Source organism: Gymnogyps californianus, chromosome 7 (genome assembly GCF_018139145.2).
Source record: "Gymnogyps californianus isolate 813 chromosome 7, ASM1813914v2, whole genome shotgun sequence".
NCBI lineage: Eukaryota > Metazoa > Chordata > Aves > Accipitriformes > Cathartidae > Gymnogyps > Gymnogyps californianus.
The window spans coordinates 40,119,918-40,147,464 of NC_059477.1; the positions used below are offsets into that span (position 1 = coordinate 40,119,918).

General features: G+C 42.2%; 1 long non-coding RNA gene across 2 annotated transcripts; it reads left to right on the forward strand.

Moving 5' to 3' along the window:
• The first annotated feature begins 17,717 nt into the window (after positions 1 to 17,717).
• On the forward strand, positions 17,718 to 26,352 carry LOC127018695 (uncharacterized). 2 transcript variants are annotated; one of them, XR_007766807.1, is made up of 5 exons: positions 17,718 to 17,791; positions 17,992 to 18,145; positions 20,997 to 21,130; positions 23,738 to 23,897; positions 25,886 to 26,352. It is a non-coding gene; the product is annotated as an uncharacterized LOC127018695 (long non-coding RNA). The 2 variants fall into 2 exon arrangements; XR_007766808.1 differs by having other exon boundaries at positions 21,000 to 21,130.
• The last annotated feature ends 1,195 nt before the right edge of the window (positions 26,353 to 27,547 follow it).

Genomic DNA, 27,547 nt, shown 5'->3' on the forward strand with positions numbered 1-27,547 from the left:
ATCCAATCAGGTTACGTAGGTCCTAAACAAGAAAGATATTTTCCACATCTGGAAGTCAGCAATTTAGCAAGTACTGCACATTATTAACCAATTCAGAGCCCACTTCCCAGGGGGATTTCTTTTTTTTTTTTTTTTGAAGTTTAAGTGTTCTTAACCAATGCTCTGCCGTTTGGTTAATCAAAAAGCTGGTTTACACTGCACGTAATTGAGAACTAATATCGAAGTAAGTAAAGGCAGCCCGAGCTGGGGATGCTGAGCGAAGGCGTTTATCTGTAAAGGGGGCTGATAGGGCTGAGCCTCGATCCGCTCCTGCCCAACTCCCAGCACAACCCGCAGCCGTTTCTTCCTCCAAAAGAGCTCGAAATAATCTCAACGCAAAGATAAACTTCACATCTTGCCTACTCGCACGGTCCTTTCCGAAGGTAAAGGTGGAGCTGCCCAAAGGGCTGTGTTAAAGAGCTGCCAAACAATTTCCCTCCTTGGACAAGAGTTAAATCTATTACAGCACTTTTTTTTTTTTTTTTTCCCTCCCCCTCCTGCAGAAAACTGAAACAAATGGTACGCTGATCCGACACTATACTTTTACTTACATTAAGCTAAGATAAACTGCTCTTGAACTGTGCATTGAACGTGTGCGTAAAGCAAGGACTGGAATGCGAGCAATGGGCAGGAGCGATCGCGCTCCAAAATGCTCCTGATCAGAGAACACCTTTCTGATGATGAAGCATCGCAAAGGAAGGAAGGGGGGACCCCCCCCACCCCCCCGCAATGTGTCTTTGCAGCTTATTAGAGCCACCGAGATTTTTTTTTTTGGTCATCTGTTAGTGAGATCTGCCCTGCCGGTTAGACGGCAGCGGGTGCCCCTGTGTGATGCAGGGGAGAGGCAGCGCAGCCGGGCGCAGGGCCGGGGGGGGGGGGCTCCGGGGCAGCGGCACGGGGGGACCCGAAGCCCCCCGCCTGCGGGGAGGGGGGGGGTGTCGGAGAAATAGCTACCAAAATCCCCCCCCCCCCCCCCCCCCCCCCAACTCCGGGTGTCCCCCTCTTCAACCCCGAGCTGCAGGTCCAGGAACGGCAGGCGGGGTGGAGGGAAGGCAGGCTGCGCCCTGCCTGCGCCCTGCCTGCGCCCTGCCTGCGCGGGGTGCCCGCGGGGCCCGGCCAGCCTGGCTTCTGCGGGAGGAGGGTGCGCCAGGGCTGCCAGCCACGGAGAGGCTTAAAGCAAATCTGGCTGCAGACCTGGCGGTCTGCTGCCGCTGAAATCCGTAATTATGCAAAGGTGGGAACAAGGTTCTCTAATTTTTTTAATTATGACTTTTATTTACATTTGTATTTTTTCCCTGGTACGAGTTAGCTTGGCTTTGCTAAAAGTTTTGTTGCCGCTATTCGCTAAATGCCAACATTATTTTCTTGCAGGATGCATGACTTGTCCATGCCTAAATATACCTGTATACACAGAGACGTATCACAGACACACACAAAGTGATGATATCTTAATGAAATATATAGCACAGTGCAAATATCCTGAAATCAGATTCAAGTATTATTAATTTGAATTAGATCCTCTCAGATCCAGAAGACACTGCCTATAAATCAAGGGCAGGCTGGCAATTCCTTAAAGAGCTAAACTGAATTTAGATGCATATGATAAAAAGAAAGAAAAAGAAAAAAAGTGAATGCTAATTACTGACTCGCTCGATTTCCAGTCACCCACGTTTTATATGAGAAAAAGGAAAAAACAAAACCCAACTAACAAGTTCTCAAAATAAATTAATCCCGTTACAAACACCTTACATATTGTTCATACATTTCCAGATTACAAAGCGAGAGGATGAACCGGAGATTAAGAGAAGCTGCAGCCTAACCTGCAATAGGCAGGAGTGCCGTCGATGTTATATCCTTAAAATATATATCTGCAGCTACGCTAAACAACAAACCCTCAGACCGTGTGATCATGCTCAAGGGCTTTAAGGAACATGTTGGTATTGTCAGATAATCCCTATTCATAATTTTGCAGACTGTTCTTTCAGCCCTCAATCTCACAGTTTCTCCAGCTCTGAAGTGCCTCAGCAGGGCTTGCATCGGAGAGATAAACTGCTCTGATCTTCGCCGGAGTGGCATAACACCCAACCTTATTAGATGTTATTTTAACGTGGTATGTGGGGGTGGTGTGTTTGTTTTTGTTTTTTTTTTTTTTTTAATTTTTTGGACACTGGACATAAACATTTAGCAATCAGCTAAGCCCTTCTGAGATGGAATTTAACCTTAATCCAGGCGATGATTTCCTGCCCGGCTCTGAACTAATAACGGGCGTGCAGCTTCTTTAGGAGATGGAAATAATGACAGCCTATAGATCCTGCCTTTATTGGGGTGGTGCTGGCAGCCCGGCTCCCAGCCCCTTCACGGTCAGCATCCCCATGCAGAGCCTATGCCTCGCTCTATTTTAAACTTTCCCAAATACGATCTCCCCCACCCCATCAGTTTAAAAACAAACAGACCCAAAATATCCTCGCAAACCCCAGCTCTCTCCTTGCGTAAGGCACCCGGCGCTGTGGCTTGGAGATGGTTTTAAGGGCAGTTCTCCGGGTGCAGCTTTTCCCTCTTTTTCCTCAAGTTTTCCTACGTGGAAACGCAGAGAGGTGAGATGGGGGCAGCCGGGTGGTCCTGACGCAAACCTGCCCGAGCGATGCCACGGGCAATGCTGGCTGCCTCCTCCTCCTCCTCAGTGGGTTTCCCTTTGTCCACCAAAACCCATCGTGGTGGAGATAACCCCCATGGAGATACCCCCCCTGGACGTAACCCCATGTCCCCCCCATCCCCACGTGGGGCTGTAGGGCCAGCCAGGGACAAACCCTGCTGCCAGGGGCTCATTACCATGAGAAAGGGGCTGTGCAGGGAGAGACCCTCCCCCCAAGATGCCCCCACCCCCCCCCCAAGATGCCCCCACACCCCGGGCACCCGGGTGTGATGGGCAGGGGAGGGAACCAGCCCCCAAGGGGGGCTACAGGGCACAGGCCCTGGAGGACCTCGGCCTTCTGCTGACACCTTCTGCCATCGTGGCTTTGTGGGGACCTGGTGACATGGGCTGGTGGGATGATTCACGGCCTTATTTATTTCGGTATGTTTGCTTTTTCCCCGGCTCAGGATGAGTAACGGGGAGCATGTTTTCTTGCCCATGTGGAAGGAGGAAAATCAGGGTGATAGCAGCAAAGATGCTCTAGCTGATAGGTTTTGACTAATACATTTTAGAGGCTGGTGAAGACAGAGGTTTAACACCTCTAAAAAGACGTTAGCTGCTTTGAGGCTTTTACTTCAGGTCCTTCCTAGCCAGGGCTCTCCAATATTTTCCCCAAAGTGTGGAACCCTTCCTGCATTAGGGATTAAACATCCCCGTGTAGGGGACCCAGATGAGATGTGTCCGCTTGCAGCCGAGCCTGGGGAGAGCATCCTTCCCCGCAGCCCTGCTCTGCCAGGGGAACGGCTGCTGCAAGATCGGGGCTCCCCGTGGGTGCCGGCTGCTTCTCGTGCACAGATCTCTGGGGTGCAGAAGCTGCCCTCGCCTTGGGAAAAAATTGGGAGGTTGCAAAAAAAAAATAACAACCCCAAACCAAACAAAAAAAAATGCCGGGGGGGGGCAGATTATTTTCTTCAGTCACCTGTGGTGGTAGAAGATAGGACAGACTGGAAGAATTTTTCTGAGTGGGGAAAGCCCCATGTGGCCCCAAGATGCTGCTGGATACTTTTGCTCAATACAGGTGTCCCTATAAACTCAGATTTAGAGAGCAAAGCCTTTTTTTTTTTTTTCCATTTCCCCATGGAGGAGAGGGCACGGAGGAGAGGAAGAAAGGGTCAGGGAACGACTCTCCCCCCACCCGCTGATGAGGTATTTGGGAAGAAACCTTTTGAATCAACATTCCCAAAGTTTTCGAGTTCCTCTGCGGAAAACCCATGTAGGGATAGGATACGAGCCAAAAGCAAGGGAAAAGATTGTCTGGCTTTAATTTATCTATCCCTGGGCATTTCTAACAAGCAGATCTCACTGTAATATTTAATCTCGTGCGAGTCCCTGCACGTTAAAAGTGAATCTCCCTCATATGTTTTTGTTAATTTTGTCATTTATAAAGTCGCTTCTGATGGCCTAGAGCTGCTCAGCTCCCGTCCTCAACATACGTCTGTCTGTCCGTGGTAGGAGAACAGCATCCGCAGGACCCAAACCCGCTTCTCACGCTGAGCAGAGAGGAGCGAGCGGCTCTGGGAGCTGGGAGAGGCGGCGGCAGGTCGGTGGGCGAGCATCCTCCGTCCGCTGTCCCGAACCATGAGATGTAGATGTTTTTTCCTTCTCTTCTGGGATCGATGCCGAAGTTCGGACACATTTCTTGGCTCAGTCGGCATTGATTAAAATTCGCTGCTCACTTTTGTTTATAGTTGGTTGTTTACTTTGTTGAATTTTTAAAAACTTGTTAGAATGCAATTGAACACAGATTCAACAGTATTTAGGCTTGAAAAATAAAGATGCATTAGAAAGATGCCTATTATGCTTCAGAATTATTAATTGACATTTTTATGATGAATAATTAATCATTTGAATAATTTTCCTATCTCTGATCTGAACACATATTTGCATATCTAATGTCTGATTTTAAATGTGGTTTCTTTAGTTGCATTCTCCCAGGACAAAGACATGAAGTAAGTAACATCCTAATGCAAAACTTTTTTCTTTGCAGTTGTAAAAGTATGTTTATTGAAATGTAAGCTTCTATCTAGTTATGAAGCTGTTAATAATCTATGCGTGACATATATGCATTAATAAGACTGTGAGTCTTCTGGATATGAGCACATCTAGGCCTCATTTTCTTAAATACAGTGGTTAGGTCTCCTGCAATACATACACATTACTTAAAACTGCGGGGTTAAGCTAGGAAACCATAAAGAAATATCTCAGATAGGCAGTGTTCCCTGCTTGTTTATATGACATGTAGTGAGAAGACCAAAGGTTGTTTCAATTCGAGGTGTTTAAAATATCAAGAACTTTTTACGTACATTTTTACTGCGTCCTCCCAGTGAGACAACATCAGTATTTTCTTGTCATATTTTAATCTGCCTGAATCGTAGTCCTCAAGACCCACCTCGCTCTTAGCTGGTGGCGATAAAGGAACAACATAAGCTGCAGATCAGTTATAAGTTGGTCAGCAAATAGGTGCAAGTAATGGTGCTCGTTGTGCAACCCTGCTCGGCGTTGGGTTGGTATGAGCACAGCTCAGCCACATGGGGAACAGAAAGGAGGAAGGGGCAGCTGGACAAAACCATAACCCAAAAGGTATAAAAAAAAATAAATAAAGCAATTAAAGGACTAGACTCTGCTCCGCTGCCTCCGACCGCTGAGTAATTATCGTAGTAGCACTGCCCGACTGGGACCCAAGGAGTTGCCTTCGCTTCTGCCAGGTCCAAATTTGATTTGTTAAGAAATGAAAGCTTTTAAGAATTTTTATTTAGTGGCACATTTAAATGTACAGGGGGCCCAAATATTCTGAGTATAGGCTATTGGCTCCTTGTTGTCATACTGAGGAAGCAGGGCGATAGATGCTCTAGAAATACCTTAAATTGATGCAGTACTACTTATGTTTAGCAGATTAAAGAAATTACACTAAAATGGAGGCACAAATACATGGTAGTGTTTAAATTTGCTTAGTGCCATTTATATAGGGAAGACAGTACATGTGAAATGTAAAATTAAAATAAAAACTTTTAATCTCTGTTTTTTTTTCCACACCAGGTAGTAAAAAATACACCCAAAAGATACTTTTTTTTTTTACGGTGGAAGTATATTATATAGACTATGGTAATCTAGTGGGCAATATCTGACAGACAGATACTGTATAAAGAAACTGTGAAATGTAGTTCTCAGAACAGGCTGAAGTTATATTGAATAGGATGTTTAGCAGTTGCATATGCTCAGTGATAACAGATTTTTTTTTTTTCTTTTTTTTTTTTTTTTTCCCCTAGGGGGGTTGACTTTGTAATAGCAAGAGCGGTAAACTTGAGCAACACTTGCAGCACGGAGGGCCCAGCTCTGAGCCCGGTGCCCGGACCTGCCATCACTTTCGCCATCGGGGTGGTGGCAACGGCAGCAAGCTCTCTGCAAAAGGACGAGGTGGGAATTGGGGTTAAATCTCTGCTTTTTGGTTCTAAAAGCAGGAGAGAAAGGAAACATCCCCGAGATGCACCCACACTTCTTTGCAAAGGGAGAGATCCCCTTTGGGGTTGGGGTCACCCCCTTGCCGTGGGCACCAGGGGCAGCAGCAGTGCTGGGGTGAAGGCATCCGGCACTGAGAACGTCGGCCAAAGCCCCTCAGATGTTGTTGTGCCTTCGTGAGGCCGATGGACAACTTTGTGGTGGATTTATTAACATGGAAAATGGAGAGTTTTTGTTTTGTTTTAACCAGGCTGAATAGCGAATATAGATTATATAATTACAGAGTAGCCCCTCTTCTACTTACTTGGGACTAGATCAAATTTACTTTTCCCTGGCTTTCTTAGTGTCTCACTATTTTTCCCACTGACTACTGATTAAGCTAATAGAGGTGAAATTACGGCAGGGAATCTGAGTGCAAAGCTGACATTTTGATGGCCATCCGAAAGTTTCAGAGTCGATCGATTGCCCCAATTATTTCTTATCACCACCCCAGGGAAAACGTTTTCTTCTTTCTGCAACTTCAGGAGATTATCTGTATATTTTAAAATCTACAGACACACAAGGGTTACAAAGATATTTAGAAAAGCCCAAATGATTTGAAACAATTAGATACTGCAACATAGTTTTCAAAGAAATTCCATGTGTACAGAATTGCCCAATATCTGGAAAACTGCTGCCGTTCTGCGAGTGGCTGCTGACTGTATTAGATACCAAGAGAAGCAGAGGCACACGTCCCACCGATGGTTGCACACCTAAACTGCAGATTTGCCCACGAACTGGCAGACATCCCCTTTGTCAGGGGTGGCATCGGACTTGCCAGTTCTTCTGCTTGCCTCCCTCTGACTATCAGCATCATCTCCAGCTCGGCTGTGGATGGAGGCTTGGCCAACTGGCCCCTTTCCAAGCCCAAATCTTAGACTCTGGGTTATTAGAGCTGTCAAAACCAGGAGAGAGCTTTTTTTCCTTGCCATGAAAGTTTTCTCCAGGTTCTCACTCCCTCCCCAATTTACGTTTTAAAAATGTTTCTTGGGAAATTTCCTGACACCTCTCCGGGTCATTTGCTCTGTGGCATTCCAGGTCAGCGTCGCATTAAAGGTACCAGCATTTGAACAAGTCATTTCCCCATACGGATGGTGTTAGGTGCATGTACACTCTTACCAATGCTTCTTACTATATCGCTTCAAACTTGCTCCAGGCAACATCTAAACTATTTTAAAACCTTACCATCCTTTTTTAACACACATCAGCTATCCTGCTTCAAATCTCTGACAAGGATGTGAAAACCGCAGTGTCAGAACAACTGCTGCTCTCTTCTTGGATTCTGACAAGCAACCTGCAACCTGAAACCCTCTAAAAATGGCTATTTTTATCTTTTTTTTTTTTTTAAATTCAGAAGCGACTATATTGACTGTATTCCTTTCCCTTGTTCTGACAGGTTGGAAATGGGTGCAAAAAATGCATGAGGCAGAATATGGCAATACTGTTTGGTGCTCACCCAGTGGGTCCACCTGCCCATGGGCCTACCTCAAGGAGGTTACGAATGGGTGCGATTTCCCAAATTCTGGGCTAGGGAGGAGGCAAAATAGGCTACAGAATAATTTTGGCAGCCTGAGTTGGGTTACTGTGAGCATTGATGTTCTTGGCTGCCAGGAGTCAAGAATTGCAACTCTGGGTCCCTATCTCCTGTGCCATAATTTGACTGAGCCATGTCCCCACAAGTTAAGACATCTGCATGGAACCGGCACACATTAGGAGAGTGATATTAATTATTTGCCCTTTAATTTTGCATGTGGCATGGGCAGCAGATGCCACTGAAGCCAGCAGAGATGCAAACAGGCCCACCATGCTCCCCAGAAGATACCAAGAGGGGCAGGGAACGGGACATTACAACCTCCACACTCGGCGCTGGGGTGGCCGGTCCTGGGTGGAGAGATTGGACTTGGTGGCAGTCACCCTGATGGCATCCTCCTACCTATCAATTGCCTTTGCAGGAGTGTAAACTGGACTGAACGTTGCTGCCCAAAGGGTGAAAGCAAAATCAGTGAGATGACCCAGGGTTTGCTACTCAGGTTGCTTTGATGGTTGTGGGAGCTGGTGGGGAGGTTCAGGGCAGCGGGGTCAACCCTGGATGACTTTATAGCTCATCTATACCAATGACTCTGCTGGGGTGGCTCTCTACGTGCAAGACCTCTTTCCCTAGCAAGAGGGCAGAAGTGGTGGAGCCCAGGCAAAAGAATACAAACTCAACCGCGGCACAGCCCTGGGTATCTGCTATTGCGGCAGGCGAGTGCCAGGGTTAGCTCCTGTGCCACCACCCACCCACCAGCTGTGCCTGGCAGCGGTGTCTTTGCCTATGCCAAAGCCTGCCTGGTGGTGGCACTCATTTTTGGGAGGACAGGAGCTCTCAGTGAGGTCTGTGTCCGGGATTTGGGGGGTACCGTTTCAGAGGTAAGGATCAAGGTGCGAAAAGCCACACCTGATATTTACTGTTGGAAAGTGGACGTGGTTAAAGGTGGGAGCAGTGGAGAAAGCGGTGCTGATCTACACACAAGGAAGGCAAGCTCTCCTCATGCCTCGTGGTGAGCAGGGAGAAATATAGAGCAGAGACTGAAAGCACTGCAAATATTTGTTCTTATTGTCAGATGTTTCTATAAAATCAGTTGTTACTGAATCACCGCTGAAGTTACTGAGCATTTAAATAAGAAGAGAGTGAGAAAAGCTAAGTCTAATTATATGTTTCATGCCATTTGCAGAGGTTTCCAGGGGATTTTCTTTTAATAAAAGTGCAGTGCATCAAAAAGAATAAATCCTACATTTTGTTATTTACAAATCAGCTGCTTCTGCCTCAAGCTGACAGACTTATCCTCCATCTTACACCCTTCTTTCCACCCCAAAACGCACCCAGTACATTGACATATCTACTAGTACTCTTCAAGTATCTACATACTATTTTATGCTCGTTACGTTGGTAAGCAAATGGATCAGGAGAAAATCATCACAAAGGCATAAAAAAAAAATATTCTTAAAGAAAGATACAGAGAAAAAACCCACAATGTTGGAAAACGTGCAACAGATGTTTTCCAGATGAAGAGAACAAGTGCCTTTTACATCCCTGCCTACCAATTCCTGAAGATTTCAAATCAGAAGCCTGGCTGGAGATATGATGTAATCAATTAGTTAAAATGATTTATTAACATAAAATATAAAATCTTTTTGATGATTAATTTTTATCCTCTTCACATTTTTTTCACCGCCACAACCGCTCTGCCCCTTTCTGACTCCAGATTATTTAGCAGTTGACTTTCGCATTCGGAGCATTGCATATCAATCCCCAGGACCAAAACATGCCACTAATATTTTTCTCTGCTACATAATCTATTGATGCAGCACCTAACCCTGCAGCCCTCATCTGTGCTTCAGAGAGGAACGAGTCGTACCGAATCAGGCCCGTAACTTGCTCCTTGTTGAGGCTACCCTCCATTTAGAAGTGAAGAAAAAATGAGAAAACCAAGAGGCCACACTCGTTCTTGTCCAACTTGGCTGCTGTCATGATATAAGAGCATGCCGACTGCTTTGATAATTAAAATGCTATGTGCAAAGGATACCAGAAAAACAAAGGAATGAAAATAAGATGGAAGAATACACTTCTCTCAAGTGTAAACGTACCATGCATGCGTGCTTTACAGAGGTCTTAGACTTGCCTTGCAACAGCCCTGCCATTCCAGGATGGGCCTCTTTCCTGAGCAGACGCTGTCCGTCGAGCCAAATTGTATGATTGTTTTGTGATATGGATATATGTGGACTGGGGACTAAATTAAGGACATTAAACTCAATTTCCTTAAGACGTGAGCCAGATTTTAATATTGCAGCTGTCCAGAGGTGAAAGGGTAATGAGGATATGAGGAATTCCTGGACAGGAAAGGGACACTTGGCCCGACAAGTCTGTCCCCCTTCAAGTTTATTACAACACACCTCCCCGCGTTGTCGATATATCCTCCAGCCCTGTCTGCCTATATAAACATGTCTGGCTATCTCTTCTGTTCATTAATACTTTGGTTCACTCGGTGGTTTTATTTGACATAATGCCTACTACGCTGTGAATCAGATAGCTCTACGTGAATTTACTGTTTATTCTTAGACCTTTCATTTTTAATTGGCATAATCTTTTTTTTTTTCTTTTAAACTCACCAGATACCACCACTACTTCAGTTTTCATCCTAGTTATGAAAATGTTAAAGTTTAGGTCTTTTTTTAGAAAGGATTAGGCTCAGTCTTCATTTGTATCAAGCATCTTTAACAGCCGGAAACGATTGCTTCATATCTTATTCCTATTTGAGTCACTAAAGTTCTCTGGAAAAGGTGATCAAAATTGGAATTATTGGAGAAAATCTACCACATTCCTTGTGCGATAACAGCGCTTTTGATTTGCAGGCTATCCTTTGCTGGAGTGTCCATATCACACTTTATTTATACTGAATTGGCATTGATTCAAAATTGATGTTTGACAGATTCAGTACAATTTTTAAGGTGGAGTGGGACTTTTGGTAGTCATGTATTAACTTAATAATGATCTCCTAAAGTCAAGAAGCAGCTTTGAAGGCTGGTGGGAGGAAAAAAGCTCCCAAGAAATCAGTAACGTTACAAAGATTTCTAACTGCTAACTGGTCTTCATTTATTAAAAACTATCTCCCTTTAAATTTTCTGCTAGCAAAGTTGAGAGTGAATTAGCATACAGATGCTTCCTCAGAATGCCGACATTTTAAAAAAACTGGGTTTTTCCCTTCCTCCGAGGCAACTCAAAGGAGAATGTCGTTAGAGATCCGAACACAAACATGGGGAAAGAAACACAAGCCACAAATAAACCTGCGTGATTTTGAAATTTCAAAGGAAGACCAATAGGCTGGTGAAACAAAAGTACTCTGGGTGAAGTATAAAGTGGGAAGCAGGCAAAGTAGATCGCTATGATGTAAGATTGAGAAAAGACTCTTAAATTTGTTGTTTAAGTGCCTTGAAATCCCAGAAGACCAATATGTTTACAATTATTTCTTATATCTAGCTATGCTCTCTTGTTTAGGGAAGCAACTTGCTTTTACGACGAATAGAAGGTTTGATTTTTTTTTTTTTTTTTTTTTTTTAAGACTTTCCCCTGAAAAAAGAGGCACTGCTAGCAGAGATTGTTTAGGGGAAGAAATTCTGCACCCTGTTGAGAAACACTGAGGTTTTATTCAGGAACTAAGATGGCAGCGCTGGGGTGGACAGGGAACTTTGAGAAACTTGGAAACAGAAGAAAAATAAGAAATGTCTTGGTTTCAGGCAGGTGAAGAAAGAGTTATGACAGAGACGAAAACATGGGCATGTAGCTGGTGAAAAAAAAAATGAAGTCAGTATACAGTATCTAAGAGGCACAGAAAACTTCAGGTTTATATCCAGGATCCACAGTGATTAAGAAAACCCTGTAAAAGTCTCAAAAAACCTTACCTTTGAATTTGGAGGATTGAATCCAACCTTACCAGGGAGCTGGTGATCCAAAGAGGAATTGAAAATGCCAGTTTGGGCCTGGACAGGATTGCCCTGGGCAATGAGGGATGTAAAAGACATTTCCCGTGGCATCTCTTGCATTGTGAACACCCATAGCTCAAATCCTTGGGTTTTTCCATTCCTTGTCCTGTTTTGCAAAAGTTGAAGTTAGTGGAGTGACTGCCACAATGTCAGACTGCACTTTTGTGAGGGCCCTTGCATAAGGATAATACAGAGAATAGTTGGTAAAAAATGTATAATAATAAGCTAAAATTTTAATCTTTCTACAGTTCTGATAAATGCTCATGAGGCCAAATCTTTTTGGTCTTGCTGTTGAAAAATGGTCCATTAAAATGAGTGAAGTAGATATGGCAGTAAAGCCAACAGAGTTTGGCTCTAGTGTTGGACAAGTTGTTTGAAGTAACGCGGATGTAAAAGTCGAGAAAAGTAGTAGAGCCATAGTGAGCGGAGCCCATTCTTAACTAATGCTATGTTTTATATAAATACCTGGTGAAATTCTGTGTAGTTACCATCAGGGACAAAATGACTACTAAAAAGTCTTTCGTTAAATAACCTCAGATGCTGGAGTGGATCCATTCAGCCCTGTTTAGCAATCTTTTCTTTCATTTTTTCATCAAAATTTATTGGAGGACATATCCTTCTGTCAGGTGAAGAGCCTAACCGTTGGGCTTCAGAGTCCTGTTCTTGCTTTCTTTGCCTCTGTGCCATCTTCCTTTCATGGACCTGGTCCCTGGGGAATATCAAAAATCCCACTGGGAGTGAGGTCAAGGGTCCCAGCTAGCGTCTTCACTTTTCTCCACATCCCTAAAACACAGCCAAGTTTTAGGAGACCCAGCCCGATTTTCAAGGAGCACACTGAAAGTGAACGCAAATTGTGTTTCTCAGTGAGGAGACACTCTTGTAAATGGGATTTAGGAGCCATAATCTCTTCAGTGCTTCTGAAAAAGCATCAGGAGGGCTGTCGCGCTCCTCCAACAAAGACCTGAGCTGTGGCAGCACAGAAACAAGCCCCGAGGCTTTTGCCCTGTCCCCTGGTCTGCTGGTTACACTGAGCTATTCTGGACAGGCCCGTCACCCTTGGGGCAGAAAGAGACTGGCAGCGCTTCGTAACTACATGGGGCTTGGGTTCAAAGGAAACAGGATTAGCTTTGCTATCTGACCCTTACAGTAAAATCATAAGGTAGCCATCCCTGGGATAAAAGGTCTTACCCAAATGCTTATCCATTTAATTGGGATAGAAAAAAAGTTGGTGGTTTGTTTTTTTTATTTCAAAAGATCTTTTAATCTCCTCTAAACTTCCCATCTCCTAAGGATTAAAGAGCTCAAAGCATCCTCTTGTCTATTCCTTCCCTTTTCCTGGAATTCCAGTTCCTCCTTGAGCTCTTCCCTTCTCGACAAGCAGCACCTAGGTCTCCCTCTTCCCGTTGCGTAGCACCCTCCAACATTTCTTTCCATCCCTCTGCCCACGTGGAGCATGTTTTCACATTTTCCACTGCATCAGAAAAACCTGTTTACTTTGCTCTATCAGCTCTGTGCTCCAGCACAGCAGCACGTTCCTGGCGGTGCTGATGCTGCATTTGCTGGTGATCTGGATCTTGCATTTATTACTGGTTGTGTTGGGTTTGCATGGCAAGGTTTGGAACCCACGCCGGAGCGGGGGGATGCCCGAAGGAGGCTGTAGCTCCGTGGGAAGCCCACGCTGGAGCAGGCTCCTGGCAGGAGCTGTGGCCCCGTGGAGAGAGGAGCCCAGGCTGGAGCAGGTTTGCTGGCAGGGCTTGTGACCCCGCGGGGGACCCACGCTGGAGCAGGCTGTTCCTGAAGGACTGCACCCCGGGGAAGGGACCCACGCTGGAGCAGTTCGGGAAGAACTGCAGCCCGTGGGAAGGACTCATGCTGGAGAAGTTTGTGAAGGACTGTCTCCCGTGGGAGGGACCCCACGCTGGAGCAGAGGAAGAGTGTGAGGAGTCCTCCCCCTGAGGAGGAAGGAGCGGCAGAGACAACGTGTGATGAACTGATCGCAGCCCCCATTCCCCGTCCCCCTGCGCCGCTCGGGGGGAGGAGGTAGAGAATTTGGGAGTGAAGCTGAGCCCAGGAAGAAGGGAGGGGTAGGGGGAAGGGGTTTTTAAGAGTTGGTTTTATTTCTCATTATCCTACTCTGATTTGACTGGTAATAAATTAAACTAATTTCCCCAAGTTGAGCCTGTTTTGCCCATGAGGTGATTGCTGAGTGATCTCCCTGTCCTTATCTCGACCCACGAGCCTTTCATTCTATTTTCTCTCCCCTGTCCAGCTGAGGAGGGGAGTGATAGAGCAGCTTGGGTGGGCACCTGGCCTCCAGGCAGGGTCAACCCACCGCACTGGTGCTACAGCCCCTGTAACTTTTATGTCCCTGGCACATTTTGATATGTTACCTTTGATATTGTGATTTAATTCTTTTACACAGGTTAGAGACAAGACAAGCTCCTAACCTGACCAAAGCACTACCCTGCATTGACTGCCAATCTCTAAGTCATTTGGTAAATGCTGTTTTCAGACTGTTATCAGTTCGTTAAAGTTTGTTATCATTTATGCGGTGGCTCTGTACCTTGCTGGTAATCTCCAGTGTAGGATCTTATCAAACCCTCTTTTGAAAGTCTAGGCATATTGTATACTGTCCATAGTATTTTACTTGTCTACCTTGGCAGGGATATCTTTGAAGAATTCCAACAAATTATTTGAGCAAGATTTCCTGCTCATAAATCCACATTGGTTGACTCTACTCAAATTAGGATTTTCAGTGCGTTTCCTCACTAAATCCTACAAAACCGTTCGTATTCTATTTTTCATAGCTATGAAATGTGTTATGTTAATTTGTTTATATTACGATTTAAAAAATATTTTAGATGTATGTATTCTTCTGCATATGCATGTGTACACAAAAGTGCATATATGTAATGGAGATTATATTGAAATATATTGGGCTTTAAAGCTGAATACGTTAAAATAGTTAATGCAATATAAAATGCAAAGGATACAGTTAGGGACAGATCTTTGGCTGGAGTAAATGAATTTGACTTTGAATACATTTTGCTAACTTAAATGGTGTTAACTTGATTTATGTGAGCTGAAGAGTTAACCCTTATGCACAGCACTTGCTTTACTTCAGTGCCAAGAGATCAAAATGACTGTTGGGATGCTTCTTAATGTTTCTGATTTATTACAGATCTCTATCCACATTTCTTATGGATTACTTTGGCTCAAGAAGTGTATTTTTATTTGCTGCTGCAAAAATAATTCTTAATGTTTTATTAAATTATACATATTATATAATATTTTGTTTCAGATTAGTAATTTCTTGTGCTGTATTTTGCCATTATTTGACTATTTTAGGATATTTACTATCCTTCCCAGCTTTCTGTTCACATCTGTAGATCTATTACAATGATGAACCTGGCAATTTCTAGTAAGTTCAGTAAGTAGTTGATTAATGTTAGATTCATGCTTAGTCTGATTGTAGTATTGGAAAGCTAACATTTTACACAGGAAATAGTCCCTCCTCTTGAATTGAAACCAAATGAAAAATTTAAGCCCCAAACAAATGGAATTTGTATAATCTAGTTCTTACCGGACCTGTTTAACAGGTGCTGTAGTTTGGGTGCCACGGTTCTTCATAAACAGGGCGCTCTGCCTCCTGCAGCGCCCAGGTCTCTCTGCTGAAGCGCGACGATACTTTGCGTGAGCTATAGTCTGGCTTATAAATTGTGGAGAGGAACAAGCAGTGGAGCATTGTGGTTGTGATTCCAAACAGAAACATCTTTTCACGGAAAAGCAAAATCTTAATTTTTTCCAATTTTGTGTGGTTTTTTTTTTTTTCATGAAAACTGGGTTTTGCCCTGAAAGAAGACTAGTTTTCATGAAAAGAATTAATCTTTTTTTAATCAATGAGAAAGCAAGTCTTATAGGGAAGCTTTCAACCAACCTGGGACCACCCTTTTCTCACCTGTGGCAGAAACATGAGAAGGCAATTGGATCTAAGAGAGTTGAGCTTTCTGTACAAGCCAAGGGAAGATCTAGGCAAAGTGACATCCATTTAAGCCAGGAAGCTTTTTGAGGACACCGCAGGCTCTGCATGCATTACTCAGCAGCCTGGGAACATGCCAAACCCTGCGGAGGTCCCTAACCTCCAGCCCAGCAGGGTTAGACACCTTTGTTTCAGCAGCAGAAGAGAAGTCTGCAGGGTTGTACAAAGCACAGCATCAGCTGCTGGGGCTTGCTTTCACATAAGTTGGTGATGAAAATGTGTGTCCAGCCCATGGGAAAACCCAGTCAGTTTTAACATTGGTCTGAAGGAGACCTAAAACATGGAGGCCTCAGCTTCGATAAGCTTCTGTGGTTGCTGCCCACTCCTCTTGTTGGAGCTGTTCTATCTTGGAGTAGAACTGGATTTTAAGTACCTGCTCCTAGGTATGTTGATTATATTACAGTGATTAAATATATAATATATGGAATTGGAGAGCAGTCTTCTGGTCATGGGACTGCATGAGGTCAATTTTATTTGTAAGCTGCTAAGCCCTTGGTTTGGTACGCCAGGGACAAAAATATCTAAACAAGAAACTATATTTGTAAGCCCTGAAAGATGAAGTCCCATCTTTGAAGTCCAGTCAGAAGAACTTTTTAATCAGAATAACTACAAAACACCCCCCACTAAAGCGTATTTGCTTTCCCCTGGTTCACTACTATCAGATTGCCACTGTCGTGTGTTACTGGCACATTTCCCACCACCATTGGCTGTGTCAATTCTTTTATTGTTAGTAAGATTTTTCTCTTTGAATGCATAATAAGAGCATATTTGGGTTTTCTTAATTGTTCTTTTGACCTGAGTCTATTTACTTTGTGAATCTCCCAAGCTTTTCTTGATAAGAATGTTTTCTATTGATCTATCCCTTAAATCTATGAGGATCTTTATGATAGCGAAGTTGGAACTCCCTATCATTAACTTAAAAAATTATACTGAAATTAAATGTAATTAAAGTTAAATTTTATAATTAAAATTAATTTTATAACAATATATATACCTCTCTCCAAGTATGGGGCTCTGCATAGTTACTGGCTGCTCAGTGGACTAATAGCATTGCCACTACAAACAAACTTTGTTAGCTTCCACATAGTTATCATACCAATCAATACACAAATAATTAAATTCTTCCATTATCAAATTCTAGTCTTCTTTATCAGCTTTTCTTCCACCAGTAATTTTGTTGTCTTAATCTGGTTTCTTCTCTGAAATTCTATAGCAACCTTGGACTTTCACCAGATAATCTTTCCTTTCTTCTCTGTTAAGTTCCCTAACCCAAATTATTTAATGCCAAGATCTGAAGTCTTTAAAGAAGATTCCACTGAAGAGAAGTTTGATCAAACTGTATTCTGTTTTGTTTTAATACAGACTACTAATTTTATCTTGTCTCGCCTTTGAGTGAAATCCTATACATGTAAGTATTTGAAATTGCCATTCATTTTCTTGATTCATTCTCTTATTGATTTTCTTTCCAACTATTTCCATCCAATGTATCTAATAATTATTAGAGATGAGGCAAGAAACAAATGCCTGCATCCATACCCTCTCTGAGCTTTGTAGCTCATGCTTATCCTTAATTAACATAAACATGAGCGAGGAAGCTTCCCAGACTAATACCAAATTCTTTAATGTCACATTCTTACCTTCAACTTTTTCTGTTGCATTTTGACACAGTTTTGGTCAGGGGTGGCTTCTTGAGAAAAGCATTACACATCACAAAGCTTCCTGCTCTTCTTAGACCTGATGCTAAATGACTTGAGCAGAAAAGAAAGGGAAGGAGTCCTGCTCCCTTTTAAACTCCTGCAAATGCAGCGAGGCCAAATCACTCCAACTGCTTTCATCTGTTCATTACTCTATAAATGCAACACTTTCCGAAAGAAATTCACTGTTGAATTAAGGGGGAAAGTGGGACACAAAACAAATGGGGGTGATAATGAATTGAAGTGATGATCTGAGGAGCTCGTAGTGCTTCATAAGCATTAATTAATTAAACCTTACTAGATCCCAGTGAGGTAGGTATTATGGCCCGTACTTCAATCCTGGCTGCGGTGTGCTATTTCTGTATCTCAATATCATTTTGTTAATGTGTATTCCGATGAGCGGACTGAAATGGTGTCTGACTAGTAGAGATGACTGTGCATATATTTAAGCTGTGAATATTCTGCATGATGAGTCTTCGTATGGAAACAAATTTTTTTTTTTTTAAATACAGCCTTGTTCCTGAATAAAAAGTGCATGATAAATGAGTTATACAGAGAGCATTGAAGGGCTACTGACGATGTATAGTTATGTACAATATGTAACTCATTCTGTCACTGAATTAAGATGAACAGAACTTTTCCTTCTGAAAACCTGAGTGCACTTCAGTGAGTATGAAATTTTCTTTCTTTTGTAATATAATTTATCTAATTGCTGTAAGAATTTAACCTACAATTTTAACTGCAATTATTAGAGGTGTGAAGAGCATGTGAATCTCTTATAATACATTATAAAAGTTATTCTGAGGTTTCATTGCAAGAAACATGTTTTGTTTTTAGTACTGATGTAGAGCTTTGACTCCTAATGAGTGCTTTCCCCCTTTTTTTCCATCCTGCTCTAAACAAGATGTTGTTTATTACTTGAAACATTATATGTAAGCCCCAAGAATATGTTACATGTGACTGGAGCTTTGGCAGACTTTGAGAAACTGAAGTTTCCAGAAATTTTGCTATGTTTAAAAACCAGAGCCGTGTTTTAAGGAATGATTTCTACTTCCAAATGTGTGGTTGCCTGAACCTTTTACATTTTCAAGTCAGATTCCTCTGCCAAATAACACACTGTACCTTAACTATAATAAAAAAGCAGAGACTCTGTGTTTATAAAAACATTGCAGGAGCAACTGTGATCATATTTCTTGAATTTATTCTATTCGTGTGCTCAAATATGCATTTTTATAGTAAGCTCTCTATTGCACCGGTCACTTACAGGAGTAGAAAATGACATGTACAGGCAGAAGGCTGGCATAATGCAACAAACCAAACTGGTAAAGTACAGGAATTCAGAGCCAGACCAAAATATGAGGTCAAGGAAGTTGCTCTTATAATAATAGTGGTTATCTGTTTAATGTGTGATCTGGCAGTGCTACGACGTTGACCATAAGCAATTATGCATGTTTCTAAACTGGTGGTATACGAGCCCTAAGTAACTATACACAAGATAGACGGGCTGTGAGAAGTGGGTACTCGCTCTATTCTTGTGGTTCTTCTTGCTTAATGCCAATTAAAACTACAGCTTAGTAATAGATAGAAGTTCTCCTGGTGTAAAATAATGTCTATAGTCACTCTATCAGTTGCCATATACTTCAAATCCTATATTGAAACCGGTTTTATGAAGCAAGCTCCTGTCTGAGCTGATAAATGCTGCATAATATTCTTCTTAACAGACACATGGTTAGACATGCTTTTTCTAACTCTCTGGTTATTATTTGAAACAGCTTTCTTTACAACCAAGTTCTAATGTTGGTGTCCGTGAATGATGCCCTTGTTCTGTATTTTGCCATGTACGAGCCTGGAAGTGAGCAATGTCCTCAATGTACATTTAGCTGCCTGGCGTTGACCTAGCAGGAGCTAAAAGCAGGAAGGTCTTTGTGATACCAAGCAGCCTGAGCACAGATTAGGACCTGGGAGCTGCTATGCTGCAGCCCTGGCTCTGAAACCAATTTTTTATGACTTTAGTGAATTCACTGGGCAGCGTATCTTCTCATTAGCTTCTAATAGGCTTGGATCCCACTGTTAAAACAGCTTCTATGTCCTCCTCTGTAAAATGGGATTGTGATGTTTTCCTGGGCTTAGGAGGATGTGGCTGGAGTGGAAGCTGTGTGGTTGAGCTAACTGCAGTAGAAACTGTGCTAATGAGCTATGAAGACACCCAAGAAAGCCTCTTCTCCCCAAGAGCAAGCAGTTGCATACAATTTGCCTCCTTCAGTATAAGTCCTGTGATCACTGCTGTCAGTATTCAATGGCTTGAATCTCTGCCTTTGCACAGAAGGAGCTGTGGTCACCAATCCTCCCTCCCTGCCCCTGAGCACCATCTAGAAATAATCACTTAGAAAGCAGCATGTGACTTCCTTAAAACAAGTCCCAGCTGAGGCTTAAGCAGATGGCTTCCTCAGGACTTCTGAAGGCACTTCACATGGCTTTGGCCATTGCAGAGGTAATGAGTTGATGTATAGTCTTAGCAAACTCAGCACTGGTACCTGCAAGGCATCCCAGAGAGAAACAGTATGTCTTTGTTGCCTGAAAGACTGAATTGAACAAGGATTTCATGACCGGAGCACGCTGGTTAATGGTTGGTAGTTTAGAAGCCGTATCGGTCATCTTGCAATAGTCCTGAAGTGGTTTCGTGGCCGCGGACTTTCACATCACATCGGTGCACGTGCTTTGGCTGTCGCTTCTAGACTTCCCAAATGTAACCTTTCATCCTTTTACTTTCCAGAAGCATAAAAATAAGGACTGCAAAAATCCACGATTATGGTGGAGAACTAAATAAGGAAACATAACTGCTTACTGAAAAGCCACCCCCTCCGAGAGAAATGTCAGCGACACAATGAGCGCTATTATTCCGCTCCTTTACAGCCAGATTGGGGGTTTATGTTAAAGTCTGTAGGAAAGGGCACCAGCATCCTATCAGTAAACCACCCTTCTGATTGGCATTCAGTGCTCCCTTTTTAGGGTAACCCTTCCAGAGGAGCCCCTGTGCTCCTGGGCAGCCCCATGACTTGCTGCTCTGCGTGGGAGGCAGCCGGAGGAGCCACTTTCTTGCCTGCTGTTCCAGCGCACAAGCAATTTTATGGCACCTTTCCCCTTGTTACAGTCGTGCAAGGCAATCGTTCAATCGCCCATCGTAAATTGCCACTCTGAAGTATCATGAAATGGTCATGTGCAACAAACGGCTTAGTCCATCTAACGGTCTCTAGTGCTGTGGGTTCCTTGCGTTGAAAGAAAGAACATATTCTCTGATAGGGCAGGGTTTTTTTTTTCCAACTTTTTCCATAATGTGTGTCTTATTTTAAGGGCAAGTTGTCTCATTGAGCTTATCTCCTCCCATTCACTGTCATGTGGACTCTCTACTACTTTCTGGTAATGAAATCTGTACTTTGCAAACACTATAGCAATTATCTCCATGGAAAAGTTCTGATAGGAGAAGAATATTATTTTAACCTTCTTTATTATGATTTAGCAGCTGGAAACAAGGAAAATGTCCAGGACTACTGTGCTATTCATCTCTCTGCGGACTACCAACAACAACTCCACAGACCAAGCTGGGAACCAACAGTTTTATGTAATAAGTGTTTGGATGCATTTTCAAGTAAGGTGAGAAAATAGCGCAGGCTATGTTAGCTGATTTCCTGCTATTTGGAAATGCTTCTGTTTTTTAAATAAGCACAGTTTAAAAAAAAAAAAGTTAATTACATTCCAGGTGACCTTGCAGTTTTTTCTTGGCATGTGGCACTCCTGTGGGTGAATGAGCAGGTGAAAAATATCTTTATATACCAGGTTAATTCTAGTGAGCTAAATAGCCACAGAGCAATTTGCTAATGTTGGGAAGGTTTCATTTGGAAGGTGTCCTAGTGTCTTGGAATAGTCTTCCTAGAAAATAACGGGATTTGCCTTGTATAGTGGAATATCAAAGAAAATATTTTATACATTTTAACTGGAGACACCTCGGAATTTAGCTGTCTGGGGAAGATATTGATCTTTATCTAGAGCTGCAAAATATTTGTAAATTTGCTGACGGGCAAAGCATGTTTCACTAAGCTGGAAAATTTTCTTTAAATATGCCTTTTTCAGTGAAATTTTTGGTCAGAAAGAGTTAAAATATTTCCCTTTGATAATATGGAAATAAAACAGCTTGACAAGACAAACATTCCACTTCAATTTTATAATTTTGGTTTTGTATTTATTTTAAATGATATATTAGATTAACCTTCTATATTATTTCAACATCATTCAAATGAGCGCTTTTGATGTTTCCCAATCAACATTTTTTCGAATATCTTTCCCATGAGAAATTTTGATTTTTTTTTTTTTGTTCCTATTCATTATCGAAAACCCTTTTTTCTTACCAATCTTTGTATCTAATGTATTATCTACATTTAGCGTCTCTAACTCAACAATGCTCATCTGCGTGTGCAAGGTGGTGCCGGGGGCTCTGAGCATGGCCGGGTGCAAGGCGGTGGGTGCAGGCAGCAGTGGGTGGGTGCAGAGGCAGCTCTGTAGGAAGCCTTGTTATATCTGTGCTCTCTTCCCTACGAGCTACAAGCCTTCTCTAAGTAAAAATAGGGTTATTGTTTGCATCTTAAACCTTTTGGTCGTCTTTGGGGAGCATGATGGAGGTGATGGTTTAGGAACATCGATGTCAAAGCCTTGCCTTGGGTTCCCATTACACAAATGACTGGTTTCTGCTGGTCTATGGATCTGACTTGGCTCATCTTGTACACCAAGACCCAGAATTTGTGCAAGGAAAGTGGGATGCGTAGGAGGGGGGCACCAGGTTGTTAAACTCATCGAGCTGTCTCGTCTAACCGTTCCTCCAGTGTTACGTGAGCCAACGGATAAGGTGCATCATCTTTAAGAAATGTCAAGTGGCAGTTTCTTAAAAACAGCTGTAAGAAGTGAATTAATCTCTTATGAAGGAGCAAATAGGTTTTCACCTCCAAATTCCCATTATTTTTGGACTTCAGGTGTCAAGCTCTCTCTTGCGGAAAGTACCTTTTGCAGTAGTGGGAGAGACAGAGCTCCAGGAAAATGGATGAAGCCTCTTGCATCCTTTCTGTACGGCAGCAAGATCCTTGGAGAGGCCAAAAGGATCCAATTGCCTAACCCTGCAGAGCCTGGTTATCCGTTTGGAGATTCTTTTGAGTTACTCTAGAGCTTGGCACGTCCCCAGTTTGCCTCCCTGGTATCCTGCAGGCTTTCTCCCACTTCAGCAGCACATCTTCTGCAGGAGCCGTGCTATTCCTCCCCTGCAGCCTGTGTGGCAGAAGCTGTTTGCAAGCCTCTGTGGGAGTTACTGCTACGTTCGTGGATACGTACAAGTTTTGAAGTAAAAATATGACTCAGAATAGCTCCGCCTTACTCCTATTCCCTAGAAACACGACTTCAACAAGGCTTACTTTGAGGCGTCTGCAATGCACTGAGGGTATGAAAGCGTATTGCAGAGCAAGCAAGCTCGTATCATCAAACACAGCAAACTAGTACAAAAATTTAAGCGATGTAGTGTTGTGCTGATCTAAAGCGGTCTGGAATATGATGAAAGGTGAATCTTCTTTCAGAATTACAGCAAATAATTTTTTTTTCCCTGGGCAGACTTTGAGGACTGCTGTATTTATTCTTGTATTTCTTCCCAGTCGTTTTGGATGTGACTGAAACTGGCTGTTCTTAGAGTTGGACTCCAACTGAATGAGAGGGTTTCACTCCAGCCTCTGCCTGACCTTGGGTTATAGGCACTTCAGAAAGCAAAAGCAGAGCTGCACAAATAACCCGCTTCTCGTCTAAGTTGCACCAGCCCCGTGAATACAACTTGCGATGGGTTTCCATCGGGGTAGACTGGTTTGCAGCCCAGCTCATCCTGGAAGACAATGTGGGACTGCTTTGGGGGGGGAAAAACCCCACAAAGTTGCTTAAAAAATGATTGCTGTTATATTCCTTCCCAGAGTGGAGGGGAAAGTTGGAGGGAGAAGGAGGGGGGGAGGCACGCAGGAGACAGCAGAAATGCATTATGCATTTATTTTTAAACAGTAATATATCCGAGCCGTTTTAAACCTTATTTATTCTCTGGGATGTTTATGTATTCATGCCGAACATGTGACAACAGAGTATATAAGGATATATAATATTAGTGAAGAAGAAAATTACTGCTGTAGTACTTTCTACTCTCAGTTCCTTCTCCACTAATGCCCTTACACCTTTCTTTTTCAGGCTTTTTGTAGCATCCTAAACAGAAGGATATTGAAGGGAGCTGATTCTGCTTTGATCCTTATGCTTGTTGTCAAAGCGCTTGGGATTGAAGAGACTGTTGGCTACAATTGACTGTGACAATTAGGAGATGATCAGAGCCCTAGAGTGGAGCACTTAAAGGGTAATTTACATGTCAGTTTGTCGAATAAAAAAAAGATATTCAGCTAAGATTTTTTTTTTTCCCCTTAGAGCCTTGTAAACTGCAATTTGTGCTCTAGTAAGAAAAACCTGGCAGAGGAGTTAGGATAGCCATTTCCATTTGAAAAGAGGCAATCATAAGGCCACTGCTGAGCCTATTGTCCACTAAAAATGCTGATTTGCAGTCAGGGAGTGAAAGAGTGGAGCCATCACTAAATAGAACCTCGTGCAAGGTAACTCCCCCTTGGTGGCTTTCTAATGTTGGCTGAAGGTTTTATATACCTTAAATCCTGCATTTACTATCATTATAACATTGCTACTGATCGTGAATGTCCTTTATCATAACAAAAAAATGAAGGTATTGAGGGGGAGGTGGGTGGAACAAGAGCCACCAGCCAGTTGATAGGCTCACGCCAGCTATCTATTGTATCACATCTTTCTTATTCTCTTGCCTTTTGTATGCCATCACAATTTTGTTCTTGTCACCTTTTGCACTTTGCCATTCAGGCACCTTCCATAACAGTTTTCTCATAGGTTTTCCATGCCCATTTACACTTCATTTTAGACACACTCCCAGCAGATTTTTAATTTTCCACATTTAACCTGCTGGGGAAGGAAAACAGAGAGGGAGGTGACAGTAGCTGTTCAGTTCAAAGTTTGCCTTTCTGTAACTGCGGTGTGATTAGGCTGTAATAAAGACTGTATACACACAGGTCTGAGAGAGGACTGAAGTTAAGACAGCTGATTATTAAACAAACTTGTTTGTGCTAAGTCCTTTTTTTATGTGATAGCTCTGATGAACCTAGAGTTGCTTTGACTGTAGAGTTACATGAACTTATAAAAATATCAAAAAAACAACACCTCCCTCATTATTCTGGTTGGTGTTAGCTGTAGCATATGTGATATTCCTAACAGTTTAAGGAGGGGATATTAGTGGATACATTTGAGGCTCCAGTGTTTGTATATGCAAATAAGTGTATTTATTTTGAGGTTGCATCATAGGCTTTTCTTCCAGAGATGGCACTGGCTCCCATTTCACTCTCATCTCCCCAAAAGAAGAAATGGTCACGTGTTCCAGTTTGGGAACCGGAATTAAAGACTTTGCTTTGTCACGATTATGACCAAGTAGCCTTTGCTGCCCAGACATGCATTGCCTAAAAAACACAGGGGCTACATTTCTGGGGAAGTTTTTTGGCTTTCAATAAAAGCCAAGCATGTACACAGCTCTGATTCTGATCCCAGGGGCAGACCCTGGTCAAACACCACTGACTTGAACCAATTTGAGGTTTCTGTTGGTGCCAGTAAGATAAGGATCAGGCCCTGTGTGTCCATAGGGTCACCAAAATGCCCTTTCCTTAGTTATATGCCTTACGTCCTTAGGCTTTTTGTATTTTGAACATCAGACAATGAGGTTTCTATTTCTAAACTTGTACTAGAAACAAGTTTTAACCTGGCTTCTATATGTGGTGAAGAAATACTTCAAAATATTTCTAAACTGTGCAGCATTCCTCTTCATTGTAAGGTTTAATGCAAAGAAAATCTTTTAATACATGGATTTTCTTCTTTAGGAGAATTATTATGTTGTCATTTTCTCCAGGATGCTATAAATGTGAGATGGTGGCTTTTGCCCTCTCTTGCTGTTGGACTAAACTTTTTGAACATCCCAATGTTTGTATGCATTTATCTCTGTATCCAATGGAAAGAGCAAACGGGAATAAATGAAATAAGATATGAAGAGTAAACAGTATGACAGGGCGAGTCTGGAATGACTTTGGCTTCATATGTGTCTGCAGAACTGAGGCAGTGGTAAATCTGTATTAAAAAAAAAAAAAAAATCAGGCATAGCAGGAGGTCCTCGTCTCCCAGGTAATGGCTAAATGACGAGCAGATGAGCCATCCTCATATTGATTTAAGCATTTTGTTCCAGCCAGTCACGATTAACTTTGATTTGTTTTTACTTTCCTCTTACAGGTTTGCATTTAAAGGACTCGCAGAGCACTAATTGTATAAAATTCTAGTAACTGCACATTCTCTTGCTGGAAAGGTAATGGATGAATGAATGAATGATTTTGGGTTTCCCTATACTTTAGAATCAACTTAATTTTTTTTTAAATGAGCAGGAAGAAGAAAGTTTTACTCAGTAGCAATGCATTTTGAAAAGTCTTCATTTTTGGGGTGTAGATTAAAAAAAGTCTTCCCTAAGAGTTTTGGAATGTAAAGTTGATTAGAATTTAACTGAGGTGTGCTTTTTTAATGAGTTATCAAATCTACTGTTCCTGTTATTAAATATAATTTTTAAATAAATTAATGTACATATTGATCATAATGCCAGAAAGCCTATTACAATGTCCCTAGAATTGCCTTTCTTGCTCAAAAATACATAAAGAGCAAAAGTCGACATATTCACAGTAAAAATATACTTCCTTATGCAACCCTATATATACAGATTTAGATCTAATTTAGGTTTTAAGTTCATGAGAATAAATCATACATATGTAACTGCTTTTTATATGTGAGAAATTATGTTCACGGTAAGGCATTGTACGACTTGACTTCTATAGGTTTGAAATAGTTAAAGATCATGACAAATTATGTGTAGTGAAATACTATGACCCCATCCAGTACCTATCTTCTCATTCAGTCTGAAATATATCCCTTTATTGCTTTGTGAATTAATAATATGATGTTGGACAACTACAGATGACTTCTTGTTAATTAGAATTAGAATTTCAGATGCGTGCTACGATGCATCAGAACTTTCTCTATTTTCTGTTAATAGGACACACCGAGTGAATAGCAAAATGTTTTTCAAGAGCAGGAAGGGAAAATGATCTCCTGATCTAAATAAGACGTTGCCTTGAGGAAAGGCACCTAACTTCTTAGTGCCTGGCTTTCAGTGAAATCTTTCAAAATTGTAGCAATTCTCAAAACTGGATGTTTGAGCAAGTGTCGAACTAGAGACCTGTGATGTGAAAAAGTCACCTGGTCTCTGTGGTGACAGAGAACATACTGAGTATATGGCTTATAGTTACATAAATTTGCAGTCTTTACTAATTGGTCTTTTTACTTAATCAGACCAGATCTTCAAGTGATAAAAAATATAGCCCCACCATTAACTATGGGGCAACTGAAACTCCACAAAATGTATTTTTATCTGACAAATATCAGAGAGGGTAAGAATATCCTTTGAATATATTTCTGATAGTGAGATGGCTCTAGGGGACCATGCTACTCTGGGTGTCTCATCTGAAGTGAATTTGAAAATTTACCAGGTGATCCTCTGCATCTCCTGGCTCACATATAGTCTTGAAAAATCTTGCCCTAGGCATAATATTGGTGGTATATTTCAGGTTTCACTGTACTCCAAATAATTTTAAAACTAAAACTGAGAATTGAACCTGTGCTGATCTCGTCTCCTTTTTATTTCAAGCTGGCCTTACTGCAGAGTTTGGATTAAAAGCATAGTCACATAAGACTCTATTCCAATGAAGTTTTCAAAAACAGGAAAAAAAATTCCAGTGTCCTGGTGCAGGTTGTTTTTTAAGATTCCCTCCCAAAATGCAGAACCAGGGCCAAATTTAATGCCAATGTAAATTGAATTTGTTCTGTTCAGGAAAACAGAGCTGAGCTCAT